Below are 20,608 nucleotides of genomic sequence, written 5' to 3'. Positions count from 1 at the left end.
ACCCAAATAAATTACCTGAGTGTGGGTGTGCTTTTTTCATAATTTAGTGTGTATCTGACCACTTAATTTCTCACTTATAAAAAGTGTGGAAAGTGCAGATGACAGATATTTAGGCTAGGATGTGCTGCAATAAAAAGAAACAAATAGATCTAGTTTTCAGTTAAGCTAAACCTGGACTTCAGGGAAAAAAAAAAACCACAATCAGTTTTGGCTCCTTAAAGAATGGGAATTCAAGCCATGCTCCTAATTTTCCCTTACTGACAGCTGTCCTTCAGTTTCATTCAGCTCTGTTCTGTAGATCTGAAACTCCACTTCTTGTATCTTGGTGAAAATCCTGGGTTTTGGTGAAAACTTGCTGGGTTCCAAGATCTCAGCAGACACATCTCATATAGATGCAGCACAGCAGAGTGATTTCTCTCTTGATGGATCAACTCCTTGCTTGAGAAAACTCTGACAGAGCACCTGTGGCCCAAACTGATGCTGGTCATTCTCAGCACCAGACAAGTGCTGGTGTTGTACCACAGCATGCTTGGTGTCCTTGCAGAGAGGCTGAGGTGTAACAGGGCAAAAAAATACTCAAAAACTTAAATGGCTTCTTCCCCCCACTAAAGTATTTCGCTTCTGAAACCAAAGCACTGTAAATCAAGGGGTTCTGCCTTAAATGAACTTCAAGTGGTCTTTATTTTTAAAAAACCAATCCCCAAACCAACCAAATCCCCAAGTCCCCAAAAGGAAGAGGAGGAGGAGGAAAAAGATGGGACCTCAGAGAGGATTCATAAATCACATTGCAATGAACCTGGTTCCTGCATTCAGCCCACCAGGCAAAGCACAGCATCATAATGGGTCTGGTGGGCCACGTGTGCAAGCAGACAGAATGCAGCTGACTTGGAGGAGATGTGCTCTCTCTGGCACATTCAACACATGCTCGATCCCTGCCGTGGCCTCATTCAGTCCCTCCTGCCAAAAAATAAACAAGCTAGATCAAACCTGTCATGGTCTGGAAGTCTTCAGCTCTCCCTTTATTTTAACATGGTGCGCATGGTCTGGTTTCCCAGCATTTAATGCTTTGGCACAGCAGTGAAAACTTGTTAATTCTCCACTTCTTGGACTGTGGCTTCCCACCTGGCTGTCCAGGGTGTGCCTGGACCCCAGGCAGCAAGAAATTGGAAGAAGGGGAAGAAAAGGGCCTTGGCATTTCTCCAAAGCCAGACTTTTCCAAGATTTCTCTTGGGGGGCTTCTTGCAGAGCTGCCCAGGAAGCCCTGGGAGGGCAGCACCTGAAGTCCAGAACACCGCTGCATGACCCCCTCACCCTGAAGCAAGCAGCCAAGGCTGAGGCAGCATTTGGGCACACAGAGCCAGTGAGGAACACTGTCGGCTGTGGGGCATGCCCATTCCCACATGGATCCAGCGGTACATCAGGCTGTGGCCCATCTCCTGGGGCACAGGCTGCTGGGTGCTGCCAGCACTTTGCCTACATACCGACCGCGGGTGCAAAAACATGGTCTGCCCCCAAATCCTCAATCCCAAAGCGTCCTCATTCACATCTAAGTATTTTGAGGCTTCTTCCTCAGTTCTCCAAGCAACCAAAAGGTCATAGATGTTAGAAGGTAACAGCTCACATGTCATCCAGTGGCCATGTCCTCTATCTAGGAATGAGGGAAGGGGCAGATTAAATTAAAGACCAGGTTTTTCTGTGGTTTCCATCGAAAAATAACTTCTCCTACTGCACTCCCAAAGCCTGAAATGCTTTTGTTTTCTGAAATGGCCTCAGGATATTCACAAGTGTTTTCCTTGGTGTCCTTTGGTAGATACCCACAACAAGAGAATTGGAAAGAAGCTAAATCTAAGTCCTAATTGTTCTGCAACAAGCTGCAGAGCAAGTATAATTTTGTTTTCTGTGTACCTGGATACTGACCTGACAATATCCCAAGGCACTGATGAGTTCAGAGACAGGCATCCCCCTTGCCTTTGGCCCCCCAGAGGTACACAAACAGGCAAGTGTGATGCGATTTGGGCATGGGATATATTTTTTTTTTTGAGCATGGGATATTTTTTTTTGTTTTTTTCTTCTTTTCTTTATTTGTCCTTATTTTAGGAGGAAGGAATCACTCTCATTGGGACTGTTTTGTCCTTTGTGTAAGGAAAGCCAAAGACAAATAGGGAATTCCAATGGGTTTTGGGGCAGCCAACACCTGGGTGGTGCATTGTGCTTAGAATGGTCTCCAAAAATAACTAGGAGCACAAAAGGGGAAAAATTAATAAGGATAATTAACTGGTTTCCATCTCCAAGTGCTTCGGAGACATGAGTTAATCAGTCTGTAGGCTCATCCAAGCACACACAATGTCTGTAATTAGTTTGCTCTTCTACTTCCTTACCCCTTCCCCCATAAGATTGCCCACCAAGATTCCTATCAGACAGAACAGGTCTCTTTCTGCCCTTTCTGCAGAGGCCTGACAGTCTTGCCTCCTCTTCTCAAAGTACAGTCTCTCTGTCAGTCTGTCTGTCTACTTCCCTCCCCTGCTGGCCATGATCAAATTTCACTAAATGAATCACAGTCTAGTGGAAACTCCCTCCCATCTTTGCCAAGAATTGCAAAGTTGATGAAAATGGGACTCAGAGCCAAAGGCATTTTAGCACAGTGTCTTACCAGTTCCAACCAACTGGGTTCCCATTGCAGTTGGTTGCTTCTGGTTGTCCTGTTTCCACTTTCAGCTTGGCACCTTTCCACCTGGAGCATCTTTCCCAGGATTATCATGCTGATTACTTGATGCTGCAACACAGCTCCAGGGCCTTCCTGACAGCTGCAGGCTTCCTTCCACCCCAGTGTTCCCCGGTTTTGGGGTTTTTTTCAATGAAGAGGATTTGCTGAGACCAAGTGCCCATCTATCCAGATCACTGGTGTGGGTTTAAACATATTCTCTGTTCCCAGTTATCTGGAGCACTTCTGCCCTTGAACCTTCCTTCCCTCTCTGACAATTTCATGGCTCTGCTGGTTCTTCATGCTAGACCTTCATGGTGTAGCAGAGCAAATAGCCCCTGACTGACAACCACAAGTCCTCTCCCAGGTGGGACCTGGATTCTTTGTGGAACCCAAGGCAACGTTACTTCACTTTTCTCCACCAGTAAAATGAGTGTAATAAACTCCATTTGGGGAAGACACTGGATTTAATCCTGAAGAGGTATCTCAAAACAGAGAGGAACCACTCCCAGTTCTCCTGGGGCTCTCCAGCACACAGAAAAGAGGTTTCTCCATGCCACCCTTAAGCTAACTCCCAAGAACTTAGCAACAACCTTGTTCTCAGGCCCAGGCTGAGATGCCGAAGCAAAGTCTCTTTGTGTTAATGTTATCCACATGTCCAGAAACAGACCTGTCCTCAGGCAGTTAAGCCTGGTGAGACATTGAGGAATAGTCCCTAGACATTTACGTGTTGATAGGAAGTTTTCCATCCCTGAGGGTCTGCAGCAAGGTCCCAGGGCTGCCATGCAGGAGAACATGCACAGTTCCCTTTGGGGCTCTCAGAGAGGCTGCAGCCCTGTCTGACTGCTAGTACAGCCTCTCCAGGCCACAGTGTGGCTGTACAGGAGCAAGAACAACATGTTATACACCATCTCCTTATTCTTCAGCCTTCACTTCTCCTTCTTGTCTTTCCACTTCTGCCCCTTGCTTTTTCCATTTGTGGTACTCACTATTCTATTTCCTCTCTAGGTCTCTTCTTATCCTGCCTGCTATCACCTCCCCAACCCCCTTCCCTCTTGTTTTCTCTCCTCTCCACCTCTGATCCACATCCAGTCACCCCAGCTGGCTCCTCTTCTCCTGGAACCCACCAGGAATGTGAGACAGATGCTCTGGATCAACAGGGAGCCACGGCTCAGCATCAGCCCCCAGCTGGCTCCCAGCTCTGGGGTCCCAGCTTCCCATCAGAAGAGCTTAAGCCCTGACCAGTCTGTGAAGTGATAAAGCCCAGGTGTGCCTTGCTGCCCCAGTGCAAGGTTAAGGAGCAGGGAGCAGTACCCCAGCACAGGCGTGGGCTCTCTGACGGGAGAAGGCAACATGCCTCTGCCGCCTGCCATCCCACACTCGACCACCAACCTCGGAGGACAACCACAAGCCCTTATCAGTGTTCGGCCCCTTGCTGTGAGGAGGAGGGATCGTTTTCCTTTCTGGGTCTCGCTGCTCTCCCTCTAACCCTCTGCTCTCTCCTTCCCTCTCATCCATTTCCTTTGACACTGGTCCCAGGCCCACTGCCAAGTCTCAGATCCATTAGCGAGGTGCCTTGCTGACTGAAGCACAAATCAGGACGGATCCGGGTGCAATTAGCAGCTTCTAGCACCTCATCTGGAAGGCATTAGCTTGGTGTTTGGGGGAGGGATTATGGGTTGGGAGGAGAAGAGGGAATGGATATAGATGCCAAACAGAATAAATAAGCTATTTCTACCACTCCTAGGAACAGACATCAGGCATCTGACAGCAACACACGTGCAATAACCATCTGTGGGGGACACAGTTACTGTACCAAGCTGGTGTCACCCATAGACCTTCCCTCCTGGAGGATGTGGTTATCATGTCCAAGAAGGTACCGAGATGGCATGAAGATCTGCACTTAACCACAGCTTGTGGGTGATATCTCTCCTGGTTTTCCCCCATGAATAAAGGCTTGTGGTTATGGTGTCTGTAAGTGGACTTGGTCTAATTTGCCTTCCATCTGGCTCCCAGTGCATTAAAATCCCTGATAACATGGTGATGTGGTGCCTGTCTTACGTGTGAAGAGCTGACATAGACTACCAGGTATTAGTTATCACAGCCTGTTTGTGTGGGAGACACAGTCCCCAGATAAAATAGTTCTCATCAAGACCAGGATTCTGCACAAAATATATTTGCCTTAGTTTTTTTCACTCAGCATTGTAGACAACTTTTAGGAAAACCTTGGCATTGCTCTCAGCAGAGACCCAAGCCATTCCCTGCTCTCTTGCCAGATTGCTCCAGGCTACAGTCTGGGTGCATGGATGCACAGGAGGCTGTGCCTCTTGGGCAATCTCAGTCCCAAACAACAGGATAGAGCAAACATACCCGAAGTGCGGCTATTGTGCTCGCAGAAAATTCCTGCTCTTTCACAGGCACAACGATGCTGTCACAGAATGTGTCTCTGTCATGGAGGGATTACAATTCCAATATTACTGACCATTAGAAAAAGTGACTCTCAGAGTGATAGAACTGAAGCCAGCCTGTTCATTACCTTTGCTTTTCCTTACTGATGGATCTCAGCTTTGGGGAGAAGGCAGTGTGGGAGTGGGGGATCTGGGGTCTGTCCTGGGTCCCTCTGTGGTGACCGAGCAGTCTGGTGGCACACAGAACCCTGAGGGAGATGGGGGTGCTGCTGGCAGCAGGTGGCTGGCATGGCTCTGTGCCATGTCTCAGTGTGAGCTGAACTGGGAACTTTCCGAGGAAAAAACCAAACACCGATCCCAGACACCTCTCGCAGGAGAGCCCAGCAGCCAGCAAAGCAAGGGGGCAGGCTTTTATTTATTCATCTGTGTATGACTGCCATGCCCACATGCCAGGTCCCCCTTGCCACAGCATGCACAGGCCATTCCACTTCCAGGGGCCACCTGCTGATGGCCAGGGGCTGGGGAAGCCAAGGATTCCTCTGAGCCAGTGATCTCATGTTACTTCTGTGCAGGCAGCAGCTGGAAGTATCTGGAAACATCTCTAACAGTAATTTTTCCTACACCAGCTGTTGCCAGACAGTGGTCTATGAGGCCCTGCTGGTTAATGAGCTCACATGGAAAGTGAGCTCTACCTGGGGGCCAGCCATATTCTGAAGATTTCCAGCCCTGAAACTGGTGACATAGGTGTGGGAGTGCCTTGTTGAGGGCTGATGAAATTTGTTGGTTCAAAGTGTTGGGCACATGTTGTTATATTCTGTTCTCTGCTGGTTACCCCGGCAGGTACAAGGTAAAGGTGGTGATGGCTTATCCTGTCAAGAGAATGGAGACTGGCAATGGATGATGCTGGGTTAGATTAGAAGGACAGTGGCTGGAAGGATCCTGTGAGTGTTCCCTCTGATTTTTATACAGAGGCAAAACTGCAAGGCATGAGAGAAAACTTGTGCCTCCTCCAGCCCCACCTATGCCTCTTGCTTGCAAGCTGTTGCCAAAGTTAGGGATGGTAGAAACAGTGACATCCATCCTTTCAGCATTCTTGTTCACTGACCCAGTGTGACAAGGAGGCAGTGGTACTCAGTGTTTCACAAAGAGCAGATGCACCATGCCTGGAGGATAGTGCACAACAGCATGTGGGAACCTCCTCTGGGTGTCACACACCACCTAGATGGGAGAGGGGCAGAAAGGGGGGAGCAGATGCACGATAAAGGATGGGACTGCCAGGGTGTCGGGAAGCGCACCCGTGCTGTGCCCTGGGGGTGCCACATGAGCAAGTGTCTGCCCTCCCTCAGGCCGTGGGTGGCTGTGCCTGGCCTCCATCCTTGGAGGCAGAGGAGGACACCCGTGCACGCTCTGCCGGTGGCTGCCTGCACGTACTCCCTTATTTTCCTGGCTGAGGCAGAGGGAGAAGGCCTGGTTTCGGTTAAGCCTCGGTCACACAAAGATGCCTTTCCTATTACTCTTTTGTTTTTCCTTCTAAGCAATGTTCCCATTTAACTCTTCCAACTCTCCTCTGTTAGTGTAGCCTGCCCTGCCTGAGGGCCGGCTCAGGTCAGAGATAATTCAGGAACAAAGAGGAGCTGTTGGACTGTGGGGCTGGAAAACCCTCAGCTCTGCCAAGAAGCTTTGGAAACCTCAGCATGTAAGAAGGATAATGCTGTTGAGAAGATCTAGGAGGCCAGGATGAAGATACTCCAGTGGTATAGTGCTGAGCATGATAGAAATACCTAAAGAGTCAGTCATGGCATTATCATGACTGAATTTGGCACCAAACTTCAAATCCACAGAGGGGGAGTGGGGGAGGCGGAAAAGAAAACATGCAAAGGCCTTTTCAAAACTCAAGACCACAAGAAAAAACTTCCTATAAACAAATCAAATGGAAATATTTTTTTAGTTCTATAAACATTTCCCCTTGAAGCGTTCAACCCAAATATTGCATCACTGTGCTAAGACATAAACAAATCTTGCAGTGAAAGAGATGCACACCAACAATAGACTGGCCTGTTTGCCTTGTCTGGGCTGTGAGAAGTGCAAAAAACAAACAAACAGGGCAAAGAGTGACAAGCAGAAGAGAGATGTCTGAGGAATACTTGCTTGAATATTCAAGGAAGAGAAGAATCACACACCCCACCCCCCAAATCCCACTGAGCTTCAATAAGGAAATTAATCTCATTCAGGGTCCTTAGAAAATCACAGCTCTGGAGGACACCAGCCAAACTTGTTTATCAGAAAGCAAGGTAGCTTCTGATTTCCCCCAAATATATTATTTTAAAAATATATTTTTTGACACAAATATCTCTTGGCGAAAGGTATATTTATTTTTGCAGTGATTATAATGGTGGTATCAAGAACTACACTGGCCGAGCTGTCCTGTGTTTTACACCAGTGTTGTACTTCCTATACAGGGAGCCAAGCAGCCACACACCTATTGGAAGGCTGTTGCCCTCTGAGCAGGAGGCAGACATCTAGGTCTGGCTTTTAGTTGGTAAAAATTTTTAGATGCAGTCTAGGAAGAAAAATTCGGTGCCAGATTAGAAAATGTGAGGTACCCTACAAGAAGCACATCTCCAAGGAACAGCAGCAAAAGGTGACTTTGCTCTATCAGGACTGCTATTTGCTCTACCTTCTTCATGTGCAGGTACCTCTAATCCAGCTCTACCTCCTCCATTTCTCACGTTTTTGGAATGCAGTATGACCCTGTAGACATTATACCTCTGAAAGCACATAAAGCGATCTGCCTCCAGTCCCTCCTCTTGCTCCTGTGCCAGGGACATTACTGTCTCTGTGTGGGAAAGGATAAGGACATGCTGAGTGGCAGTGGCAGTGAGGGACATGGTGTACTCACCGTGGCACAACTGTGCCCAGCAGTTTTGGTGCTGCCTAGTGTCGTGTGTTTAGAGTCATAGTACAGTGCTGGGACCAATATTTGGCTCATACCTCAAACAGCCACTGTAAGAGCTGCCAGGGACATACTGGCTTTGTCTCTCTCATCATGAGACACAGGCAAGGAGCTGCACAAGTCACTTGGGTGGGAGGGAATTTCATTCTTGTTCCAGCTCACACAAGAGACACTGTAGAAAGGGCCACCAAAATATGCTGCTTAGAAGTTCAGTCTTATGGGAAAGTTTCACTACCAAAAAGCTAGCATAAATTGAAACCTCTTGGGCAGGTAAACTGGCTCTGTCTTCAGCTGAGATGAAATGGAAACATGGTTATCCACGGTTCTCCAACTGGGTTCATACTGCAACAAGCAGACACAACTACGATTTCTCTGGTGGCTTAACATCCCCCTTCCACAAGCCCTCCTGGTGCTGAGCCATGCTGTACATGGTCCTCACACCCAGCAACCCTGGCCGAGCTGCCTGCAGCACTGCAGGGAACACCAAACCTTCTGAGACCATTTGATCTCCCTAGACTCTTGACAAAACCATGCATACTTTATTTGGTCTTATGAAAATGACTTCAGGTGCTGCGGTGGGAGCTGATTTATGAGGGGAGGATGACAGAATGAAGGGCCTCACACACTTCTCATGTTACATTGCATCTAGCTGGTGTGAATTCAGAGACATTTACACCCAGCTAACTGAGGGAGAATTGGGCCCAGACCCAGTTTATCTGTCTGACAACAGAGAGGATTAAAGACATGTAAATGCTAAGCAGGGGTGGTCCAAAAATATTAGAATCAGAAGTAATGGAATGAAGTATACGAGAGTAAAATTTAAGTTGTAGAGAAAAGATTACAGCTGACATCCATTCCCTAAGCCAAGTGCTCTGCCTTCCACAAGATGCTTCTAGGTATGGCTTACATCAGTCAGAAAAGGGGATTAAATGGGTTTTGTGTTCAGCATGGTCTGGCACGCAGCAGGCAGACTGGAATGGGAGTATTTTGAGCACTGGTGTCTTGCAAGACTTCAGAAGGCAGTCTGCAAGTGGATTACAGCATCCCTCTCCAAATTCCCACCCATAAAGTCATGCCTCATGCAATATCTAACACATGCACTCAAATGAAATGGCAAGAAATAAAAGCAGCTGGTAGAAATGAAAAATTAAGAATTTCAAAGCTTTGCCTGATTTTTATTTGCCTATAACCGCTGGCTGCTGCATCGTATCACGCCACCAAAGAATGTGTGGATTTTTTTTTCCTCCCTGAAAGGTTAGTTTGTTCTTTGGATTAAAAAAGGATCAGAAACACTAAGTTATATAGCCTTTTAAAGTTCACCTAAACCCTTGTTCTCAGAGGCTGTAAATTCCTGAGCACCATGGCCTTGGCATCAGCCGTGATTCTTTCTTTTGAGAGAAGACAAGTTCCTAAAGTTTTGAATAAATGACTGGTAGGTGCTCTGCTGTCCTCCAGTAAAAGTGTATTTGTGCACAGCCTAATGAAAAGACAAAGCAGGGCATATATGGCCAGAGGCACGGAGCTGTAAGACCAGCTCTTTCCCTTTTTGCCTTTGCCTGAGTCTCCAGATTGCAGTAGGGTGAAGGTATTCCATGGACACCATATCCTAGCAGAGAGGAGAGTATTAAGAGGATACTGTAGACAAGCAATGCATAGCCTGGCATTGCTTGCAAGGAGAGGGACTCATAATGGCTCAAACATCAGTGTCCACAAGGCTTAACAGCAGAGAGTTGAAGATACTGAGGAAGATGATGTTAAAGGGTCATATGAAAAATGAGGAACAAATAATGGGAAAGTGCAGGTTGGTAAGACAACACTGTTTCCAGAGACATGTCCTCCAAGTTAGACAAGAGCAGTCTCCTTTGGGCTCTCCTAACAGAGCTAGCCACTAGGACAGAGCAGGAGAAGGTAGGTTTAAGGAGAGTGACACCACTGCCATTGGGGATCAGGAATGTCCTTTGGCCAGATGGTCAGCTGGGGAGAGGGAGGTTATCCCAAGGTCCAGCCTCACAACCTAGAGGCTTGCATCAGCCCTCCCCTGGCTTCATGAGCTTTTGGATGAGCCCAGGAAGCACCAGCTCATGCCTGGGACCAGGGGCTTCCCCACAGGCTGAGCCTGGATCAGGACCCCTTCCCCGCGCTCCCTTCGGTGCCTGGCTGTCTCCAGGCCCCGGCTGCCAGGCTGGGATGTGGGTTAGCAGATTTTTTCCACGCTGTTTCTCCAGGATCCCTGACAGAGCCCATCAGAGCTGCCTTTTATCAGCACTGCACGCCTTAGTGAGCCTGTCATGACTCACACACAATGTGCTCTGTGCTGGATTAATCCGGCTGGCTTTCATGCTCAGGATGTGGGCGATGGATGGGAGGGGGGGTGTTGGGGGGCACAGGGACAGATGCAGGGCTAGTGGGGGCCCGGGAAACTGGGGACCCCCAGGCTTTTCACTTCCTGAAGTTAAGGACTGGTTTGAGGGCTGTTGCAGAGGACAGGGTAAGCACAAGCTTTAAGCAGTGAAAAAGAAGGACAGGAATGCAACAGGTGTGTGGGAAAATGGTAAGGGAAGAGAGATTATAGGTGAATAAAAGGTGAATAAATAAAGAAACAACAAAGAGAGAATGTGATGTAAAGGGAGATCTGTGTTCCTTAAAAGGTAAGCTCCCTTGTTGACAGACATGACAGGTAGCTATTTCCCACAGGTGTAATGACCCAGGGACTACACTCCACCTAAAGGGATCTTTTCAGTCTTCAGCATTAACCTGGAACACCTTTAAGATGCCTCCCCATCTTCACTGTTGTCTGTAAACCTGCAACAACCTACTAAAGATTAGAGAATCATAAAAAGTGTGAAATCCTAAACCAAGTGGAGTCTGTACTGATGGGAATAAGATTCCCATCAACTACTGTAGCACCAGGTTTCCATGCAGAGACTCCACAGAGAAAACAAATCTCACAGAAGAAAAAACCTGCTTTTTCCAACAAACCTCTACGAAGCTAAAAATGGATACCAGTGGGAAAGGATCAGTCAAAGCCACCTGGGAAACTCCACTAAAACATCCTGCCCTCTGCCATGATTTCCAGCTGAAGGGGTGCACACACACAAAAAAAACCCTAAACTGATTCTTAAAGAGGTGGTGATGCTGCAGTTTTATGTACATACATATGATTTGAATGCATATGCTAAAACATCTCCTCCAATTTGAGATTCATAACGTTCATTTGAAGTGATCCATTCAATCTAATTTATTTTACCCATGAAAGACCTATGTTCAGCACCTACTGCCCAAGTTCCCATCTCCACTTGGAAGGGTGAACTACTTTACTGTCCTGTCTATCCACTGTACATGCATCCAAAAGTTCCCAAATAATTTCCCACTCAAGGATGAGAATAAGCTTGCTTCCCACTGAAATATCCCTGTCTCTGGATAAAACACAATGCCTATTTAACAGCACAGAGCAACACTGTCACTGCAAAAGATGATATGCATGGTCTTGGTTTTACATCCTGACCATCAGGGGAGCATTTCTTATTGCTATTCTGAGATGGATTTTGGCAGTGAACCCAAAGGCAGGAGAGCATGTCCTACCTCTTTCTGCACATATCAGGTTCATGGTGCCCTTGTACCTGGTCTCAGGACTTCCCACATCCAGCACTGACAGTGAGTGAGGTGTGTGGTCATGGTCACAAAAATGGTTTATTATTTGCCTTCACTGCAAGAGTTTTAAACTGTAGGAGAATAGTTGCTAAGTTCTGAGGAAGGAAAGCAGGATTCTAGAGGGGATGAGTTGGAAAGGCTATTTATTTAGGGCATTTGTCTGACCTCCTTACTCAGGCAAAAAGTTATACCCATTGCCTTTGATAATTTCCTGTTAACATTTTCTTAAAGACCCTGTCCTTCTACTCAAAATGTTCAGTGACGTTGTAAACACTTGCCAAACACAAGAGGATCTCTCTGACTGCTGATCCCTGAACATTTTAAGACAAGGAAACAAATGGACCTGAACCAAATCTTCTCATAGGATTGGGAGCCCACTAACTCTCTAAATATTTCCTATCAGTGACCTGACTACAAACAGAATGGTAGTTCTTTACAACATCCCCTGTGTGTATGTGGCATAGAACAGGCACAGCTGTACCCATATATAACACATTTTACACCAATATATATGTTTTATACCAATATATGTATCACTGCAAAAAAAAAAAGAGAGAATGATACTTCTGTGGGGCTGTGTTTCTTTTATATTGTTTTTATCATGTCTGAAACAGGAACAGTACTAATAAAACTATCTTGCTGCTAGCCCCTCTCTCAGAGAGAAAAGCTAGCACTGGTTCACTGTGATTTTTTATTTCAAAATACATATGTTATCCCTTGTGTATGCTTGTGTTTGTGCATGAGGGGTAATGTATATATTCGGAAATAAAAGAAACACCAGTGAATGTATGATACTTCTGTCTGACATCAGGATGAGCTTGTCACAACCAAGTCTATGTCCCTGACTTGGACCCTAGTGGTAAAACTAAACTGACATCAAGTTGGTTTAGTTTACGCCAGCAGAGATTTCCTAATATAGGCAGGTCCTATCTCTTGTCCTTTCATCCCACCCCCCTCTTTAATTTGGCTCTCTGAGTTCTGATGACTGAATCACTTCCCCCTTTGTTTCTCTGATTTCTTTCCTAATCTTCTGCTCCTGAAAGATGCTTAGTTCCTGAATCCCTATACAAATACACTTTCCTTTCTAAGCTTCTCACCAGCCAAACAAGGTTTTATTTGTTTATTTAATTTGACATGTCGGAGAGAAATGATCCCATTTCCTATGGATTATCGAAGTAACAAATAGCTTTACAAGAGGGTAAACAAAGTAAAACTCATGCTGAAGCTCCTTTGAACTGGGGGCTTCCCATTCACATCCCTTCATAATGTGAGTGTTTCCCCTCTCCTCTACACAGTACACAAGATGACTTTCTGGTCACTTTGGACTATGGCCACCAGCTAGCCATCAATTCCTCATCCATCCTTCTACAAACTTTTCTTGAATTTCCAACAACATGGCCAGACAGCTTTGAACTCACTCTATGAGGGAGCATTTTATCCATCTTGTCTTTGCCTCACAGTGCAATTCTCCTCATTCACTTTTCATTTTTGCAAAAATGCAGAGCTAGAGGAACCTGGTGGTGAGCCTGGGAGCCTTCATGGAGGCAGGGATACCATGGTGATTTTTACTGAGTTCTGCCTAACTCAGGCAGCAGACATGGTATACCTAAAGCAGCACTCTTCAACACACCTCCTGCAATGTACGTTTCTGGAGAAAAGCAGACAAAACAACAAAACTCAGGTATGCAACTGGGCTAAAATTTGTAAGGACTCAGTGCCAGAGGTGGTGATGAGCTGCTCCCAGGAGAGGAAACCCCAGCAGCATGCAGCTCACATTTTCTCAGGGTTTGGTTTGGTGGCTGGGGCCTGGCTGACTTCCCCCCACCCCCAATATCCCTTTCTGTTTATTACTCCTGCTGTAATTGGGAGGCATGTGTGGATGAATTAAACATAGCAGGACAGATGAGAAAACTCTCCCTCTTAGCTGGCTGAATGAGCAAATTTAACTGAGCCTGTTACCCACTGAGTATCGTGCCGACATGCCAGGGTCCGGTTTCCTTTGAGCTCGCCCTTTCATGCGGAGTCCCTCTGTGCCCCCTGCCTTGCTCCTCACAATATCAAACAGCTGGAGTTTCAGCGGCCCCAAGGAGAAGCCTTTGCATCCGACAGCAGCAGCAGTGGGAATTTTGTCTGGGATCAGAGAGGGACAGGGCCAATATGGGCAAATTGGTAGCCAAGGATCAGGGGGGCTCTGGCATCTCCAGAAGGAGATGGGACACCCCCACCCCCCAGCTATAGGCTGTGCTTGGTCAATGCCCAGAGGAAAAGTTTCCTTATGCCTGAGGAACTGAGGTTAATGAGGGGGTTTTGGCTTTTGCGCTACTTTCGAGCTTCAGACAGGCCTGTGGCGTCCAGAACCCGATTCTGGCGGGGAGTTTGAAACAAAGGCATGCCAGCCTAGAGCAGGCATCCCCAGTATAGCAACAACAGCACTTCCCGAGAGCAGGACTGCCACTGGCTTGTGCCGGGATGCCAAGGGGACGTGGCTGCACAAACCAGCACCCTGCTTTGTCCCAAGGCATTTCTTTTGGGAGGCAGGTGAGAAGAACAGCATATGAAGGGCACTGCTGCATCCATCTATTCCCTCAGCCCCAGGGATAAACAGGGAATGTAATCCTGCAGGGCTGCAATCTTTTCTTTCATACTGTTTAACAAGCCCTGGGGCACTTCTTTGCACAACGTAGCTCTAATTCTGCTCCCTCACCTTTTTCTTCCCACCTCTGTAAGCCTAAAACTAGTCAGGGCTAATTCAATTCCTGCTTTAATTTAGGAGAATTTACGACTGCTTTAAATTAGGAAACCAGCATTTTTCAGACAAGGCAGGTGCTAGAGGTCTTAGCACTTGTAAAAATTAGGCCACTTAGTGAGGTGTCTACACATGGATTTAGCACCTGAGGAGTGTGTTACTGAGTAATATAAGGAAAAAGTTGGAATCTTGGAAACAATTCTTTAAAAGATAATTAGAAAGCAAAGTTAACATTTCAGAGGAGGGAAGTTTGTGTTCAACCTGATAAGCTTACCCATTGAAACCAAAGTTGAAGAAGCCATCAACACACGCTCGGTTGGAACTCAAAAAAACCTACAGAAAAATCAATTTTAATATTTTCAGTACCCACGTAATAAACCAAGGGAGTAAAAACCCCAAACACAAATTGAAAACACTAAATCCTTTGCATCGTCCTCATGGGAAATGAGTAAGCCAGGAGATCAGAACTCTCCTAAAGTGCCACTAAGCAGGAATAACTCTGAAACCCAATGATGACATGATGAAAAACTGCAACTCTTTCTTCTTTGAAGACTGAAGGACTTCACATTTAGAAACTACAGATCATGTTTGTCATCTATGGTCTTCTGTATATGGCAAAAATGTGAGAAACCTATCCTGACCTTTCAGTGACAGATTTGTTTCAAGATTATCTTTACTGACGGGCCTTGAAAGACTGAAGATTTCCCTGCACCTCCGGGTAAATTTAAGTTTTTAGGCGTGAATTCACTCTTTGGTGCAGGGAGACGCAGAGAGGAGGAAGTGGTGAGGTTTAATCTCAGGGAGCGGTGTCACTGCTTCTCCTGAGAATTTGTCCCCGAGACACTCTCCGTGAGAGCAAGCACCTGCTAGGAAGGGATGGTTGGAAGAAAAGACCTTTTCATCTTTCTGGTATTTATTACAACCGATGCCGGCCGAGGGTGGCGCGGGGTGGCCGCACCAGTGAGCTCCCGGTGCCGCTCCAGCCTGCGGTGCCAGCCCAGGAGCCCGCGCCCCTCGCCCCTCACGCCGGGCCGGCGGGGCCGCCTCCCCCCGCCCACAACAACCAACTTTTCCTCCCAACTTTCCCACTTCCGCCGGCCCGGGAGCGGCCCTGGGGGCCCGCGGCTCCCGCTTCGCGGGGATGGGGAGACGGGGATGGGGCTCGGCCGCTGCCTGGCTTTGGGGAAGGGGTTTTACTTAGAGTTTTCTCCCTCCTCTGGCTCCTCCTCTTCTTCCCTCCTCCTCAGGGGGAGGGGAAGGAGGGAGGCTCTTGGGGCAGGAGTAGCCGGAGCAGGGAATTGTTTAGGAGTTCAGTCATCCAAAAGCCGTCTCCCGTATGGAGGGTCTGGCTTCCCGCATCCCGGCGCCTCTTCCCTCCTCCTCCTCCTCCTTCTCCTCCTCCTCCTCCTCCTCCTCCCACCGCGCCTGAAGCTCAGCGCGGTCCCCCATCCCCAGCGCCTACCCGCAGAAAAAGCACAACCACCACCCCCAAACCAAGGGCCCCCTCACTTTCCCCTTCCCCCCAAACCAGGCTTTTCCCCTTCTTTTTCTCTCTCTTTTTTTCCCCCTACTTCTGTGTATGTGCGCGCGCGCGCGCGTGTGTGTGTAGTGAATTCCCCGCAGATCCGGCCTGGAAGTTCCCAGCTCCTGGAGTTAAGCCTCTTTGTTGCTTCCCTTCGTTTGGGGCATCTTTGTGTTTCCCCCCGCCTGCTCCACTGGAGACCGCGGTGAGTGAAAGAGAAGGGGCCCGGGCCTGGTGGCCCTGGCGAGGGGCCGGGAGGACGCACGGTGGCGGCGGGCGATGGGGCGCAGGGCTTTCGCCCCAGTCAGCTTCAGGCAGCGGCAGAGTTCGGGAAGTTGCTGTGGGGATGTGAGGAAGGGGTTCTGCCTAGGGATGCAGGAGACGTGACAAGGGAGTACTGGAGACCCTCTGGTCCCCACCGGGACGGGGCTTGTTTTTCGCTCAGGCAGGTGAGATGTGGGGGGCTCGGATGTTTCCCTCCAGCTCTTCCTTCTCGGCGGCTCGGCCAGAGCTAATGGAGGGCCCAGGGCACTCACACGCTCCGCGGTCCTCCAGGGCTCGCCTGCAACTTCCCCAGCAGCCTGGTCCTCACTGGCGGCCGGGCGAGGAGGCACGGTGAGCAGTGAGGGACGAGGAGAAGCTGTGCAAAGTAAGCCGCAGATCCATCCTCCATTGCTCCAACTCTTGTCAAAAGCTGCTGGGAGTTTACAGGCAAGAGCTGTCTCTGGCAGATGCGAAGGCATTTCGGTGTGTGCTCTGTGAAGGGGCTGCTGTTGCTAAGAAAAGCGGGGGTGGGTAGTCTGTCTGTCAGTAGAATTTTTGTCCTTTTTTGTGACTGTGGAGTTTCTAACCCTGGTGTAAGGATGAGGAGTGATTTGGGTCAGGGGAAGTAATCTGCCCGGCAGTAGGATGTTGTGGGATTTGTGCATGCGTGCCTCCCTGCTTGGACTGCAACTTTGGCATATCATTGCATGGTGACTGTAAATAGAAAATGTGTTGGGAAGAAACTGGGATGCTGAATTTGTAGCCATGTCCAAACAACACTTTTTCAAGTGCTCTGAAGATACTAATACTTTGGAAAATAATAGGCTTTTACCAATACCCCTGGCTGGCAGAAGGTACTTAATACAAATCTGTCTTTCAGCATTTCCCAAACTTATTCTGGTACCCCAAGTGTTATTTCACTGGCATTGTGTGAAAGGCAGTTCATGTCTATTAAAGTTGGGCTTTTTTGTCCTTGTTTGTTTTAAAGAAACTCTCTTGACCTCTCTGCAGCATTATGTGAGTGGGATAACAGGAATCCATACACACACTCAGCACCCGCATGTAATTCCCAGCATGTCTTAAATGTTTTTCTTGGTGCCCAATTCTCTTAATTTCTACATTGCTACCATAGTGTCTTTTTGATATGTTCATTTGGAATCTGCCATTAAAATTTCTTTTCCCATGGGCTAAAAAACTACAGTGGAAAATATTAGAAGAATGTGGGCATTTTGTAAGTAGAATTTTATCTTTGTTTTCTTTTGAAACTAATTGACTCAGTGTGCCTACAATTAAGAGGAGGGTTCCTCCGTATTTATGCCTGTGTACTTACATAGCAGTCACTTTAAATTAATGGGTTGAATATTGAGGTTCATGTCTTGGGGAGGGATTTCAGCAGAAACACATCATGGGTTTGCAGTGAAGATTTGTTCTGTTTATTTAAGTGACGTGAAGAAATGAAGGTGAAATAAATTCTCATGCTGCTAGGAGTCATGTGGGGATCTTCTGAAGTAAATAGGACAATTAGGAAGAGCTGTGAGCTCCCTGCTGGGTGCATGATATTCTCTTACAAGAAGTAAATGGGGTTTTGTTCCATGTCCTTTTCTTAATCCTCCCCTTCAGATACAGTTACAGGGACTCATCCTGCATGTACCAAGCAGAAGAGGTCCCAATAGGTGTTTGCTGTGAGGGTTGAAGTCAGATACAGTGCAGTCCTCCCTGCTTCCTGCTGGGGAATGTGAGGCAGGTTCATCTGAAGGGTGCACAGAGGTCCTGTGCAGATGGGAAAGGCAACTTCAGTTTTCTCCCACTTGTACACACACACACCCCCAGGACCTTTATTTGAGAGATATCCCACTACAAGTACCCGAATCCACGCATTTCTTCTCTGCTTGGCGCAATGAAGAAGCCTTGGAGCTGCATGATTCTGCATGTGTGTGTTCCAAACTAGCATGTAAGTTGTATGAGTTCTGTGCATCCCTGCAGTCTGGAGAAAGCAGCTTTTCTGTGCCTTCTACTGACATGATTCAGAATCACAGGGTGAGAGGTTCTTCGAGACTGCAAGGTGAAACACAGTGTCTGGTGTTTGCAGAGGTCTTTCCAGCCCTCAGAATATGAGACTCCTGGCTTGGAGTTTTGCTCCACTGAAGGACAGGTGAATCATTGCTCAGTGCACTTCACTGCTTGAAATTCTGCTGTGTCCTCAAAACTAACAGCAGACAGATCCCTCCAAATCTTCAACCAACAGGCTACCAACCTGGAAGCCCTGCAATACCTTCATGAAGCTAGTACAGCTCCTCCTGGCTGACTAGGGCCAGCAGAATTGCCTCTGTGGGAGCCAGCTGGAGCCTCCTGCCAAAGAGGAATGCTCAAGAAGCATCATGGGCAGGGCTATGAAGCAAGCAGCCTGCTTTGTCCCCATACTCCCCAGTGCTGCAGAGGAGAAGCTTCCTTTCCTGAGTTAAGAAAAGTTGCTCATTTAGGGCAGACCTGAATTTTTGTAGTTCCTTGTCATTGTTACTGACACACTTGACTGAAACTTCACCAGATCTACCTGCCAGTTTTTCCTGGTCTGTTCCTGAACTACCTGCCCTTAGGAGCACAGAAACCTTGCAATCTGATAACAAGCATAGGTAAAAAAACAACTATTGCTTCTTCTACCTGGGCTGTGGGAGGGAGCACAGGTGACAGGATGGAAAGGCACTTCAGTTGGAAGCGTGTGTTCAGAAGTGGAGGTGTTTGGGCTGGGTCTTCAGTCCATGCACATGCCCTATTGTGAGCTTGAATTTTCTCCACGGCCCTGTGCCTTACTGTTCCCTTACAGAAAATGGAACTGGACCCCGTGCTGATGGGTTGAGCGCTGGGAAGCCAGGCAGATACTGCTGTCTGTGTTGGCTCTTGCCAACTGGCCTGTACCCACCCTCATGTCTCTCAGAGGAGAACTCAGGTGTACTGGGGAGGACCCTCTCTGCTGTGCTGAGCCTCCTCGGGACTGCTACAGGGCTGGAGAGGCACTTCTGTGCTTCCATAATCACTCTTTTCCCCGGCAAAGACAGACCGTCTGTCTCCCAGCACCCCGCCCTGTGTGCCTCATGAAGCAGGGGAGCAATGACAGGAGTGTGTTTGGGACCATACTGGTTGTTTTAGCCCACATTGGCCTGCAGGTGGGTTTTCAGGGACTTGAGCTGAGCTGGGCTCAGTTTAGTCGTGCAGCCTGCAAGGTGTTGCAACAGCAGTAGGCCAAGGTAACTCCAGGTTAACAGAAGTTCCTTTGGCAGTAAATAACGGTGGGTTGTTCATTTTAATATCTGATGCCGAGTGCCTCAGAGACATGAGGCACAATTCCCTTGGACTTCTTTAATGTGCAGGGGTGACTTTGATATATTACTGCTGGCTTGTTACAGACCAAGGCTTGCAAATCTCTGGGTTTAAACCATTACCTTCCGGGCTAAAAATCTGCAGTGTGAATTCTGCAGTTAGGATGGGATATCCTACAAGGAAAAAGTTCTCTTGCAAAATCTTTGGAGACTTCCTGTTTCTGGTTAGACTGAAAACATCCTGAGGGAAAAAACCTGCTGCTGGTTGTTCTGGTGCTCCTGTGGTCAGTCTCAGTTTAAGAGGTTGTTATGTATTCCAGTTCCTAGGCCACAAGAACAATTTAAAGCAAATAATGACTAAATGAATTGCAGGTCCTTAGGTAGAATGGGGGTGAATATCATCTTTTGGGTTTCTAAATGTACTTTGGGTAATTGTTGAACGTAAGGTATCGCATGCATCTTTTTCCTGATACTGGGTTTAGTTCCTCTTGGCTCCGAATCATACGACATCATATCTGCTGCTTCATTGGCTGAACACAGTGCTTGAAGCTGGTTCTCTGGAGGGAATGCGTGCAGAATGGGGAGCTTTCAAAATTTGCTTTGTATGCATATTTGTGCCTAAGTCTTCTAAAATCTCTCCACAGGAGTGTGTGCTCCAGCAACACAGCTGTCTGAGTGTCCATGGGAAGCTAAGACAAAAGGAGTATGGATGCAGTGGAAGCAAGTTGGCTGAAAAGCTCAGAAGGATATTTATTGCAGGGAAAAGAAACCACTTGATGCTTACACAGTCCTAGAGCTGCTGCGGGCGGTGCAGAGCTTTCTGCTTAAACATGGAGCAACAGATCCCTGCCCTGGGGATGTTACATGCTCCTTTTATTAAAATGGCCTCTTTCCCCTGCAAAAGGACAAATGGGATGGGAGGCTCAGCTCTGCCTGGTGGGGCTGGTAGCAGAGCACCTGGACTGGGTGCCTGTGAGGGGCTCTGAGGGCTGCCATTGTGTGTTGTAGAAGCTCTTGAGTAAGAGGCAGTGCCAATTTATTTTGGCTCT

At 47.7% G+C, this 20,608-nt stretch overlaps 1 protein-coding gene across 2 annotated transcripts in view; it reads left to right on the top strand.

Annotated features, from left to right (window-relative positions):
* Positions 1–15,928: 15,928 nt before the first annotated feature.
* BOC (BOC cell adhesion associated, oncogene regulated) overlaps positions 15,929–20,608 on the top strand; it is a 54,363-nt gene continuing 49,683 nt past the window's right edge. For both annotated transcript variants that reach the window (XM_088051248.1, XM_005523923.3), the window contains exon 1: positions 15,929–16,186. The gene's annotated coding sequence lies outside the window, so the exon portion shown is untranslated. The remainder of the gene's footprint in view (positions 16,187–20,608) is intronic.

The sequence above is a fragment of the Pseudopodoces humilis genome, chromosome 2, assembly GCF_049639895.1.
Source record: "Pseudopodoces humilis isolate 2021_Gansu_Grassland_sample_001 chromosome 2, ASM4963989v1, whole genome shotgun sequence".
Classification (NCBI taxonomy): Eukaryota; Metazoa; Chordata; class Aves; order Passeriformes; family Paridae; genus Pseudopodoces; species Pseudopodoces humilis.
This window is presented reverse-complemented; position numbering and strand designations above follow the sequence as displayed.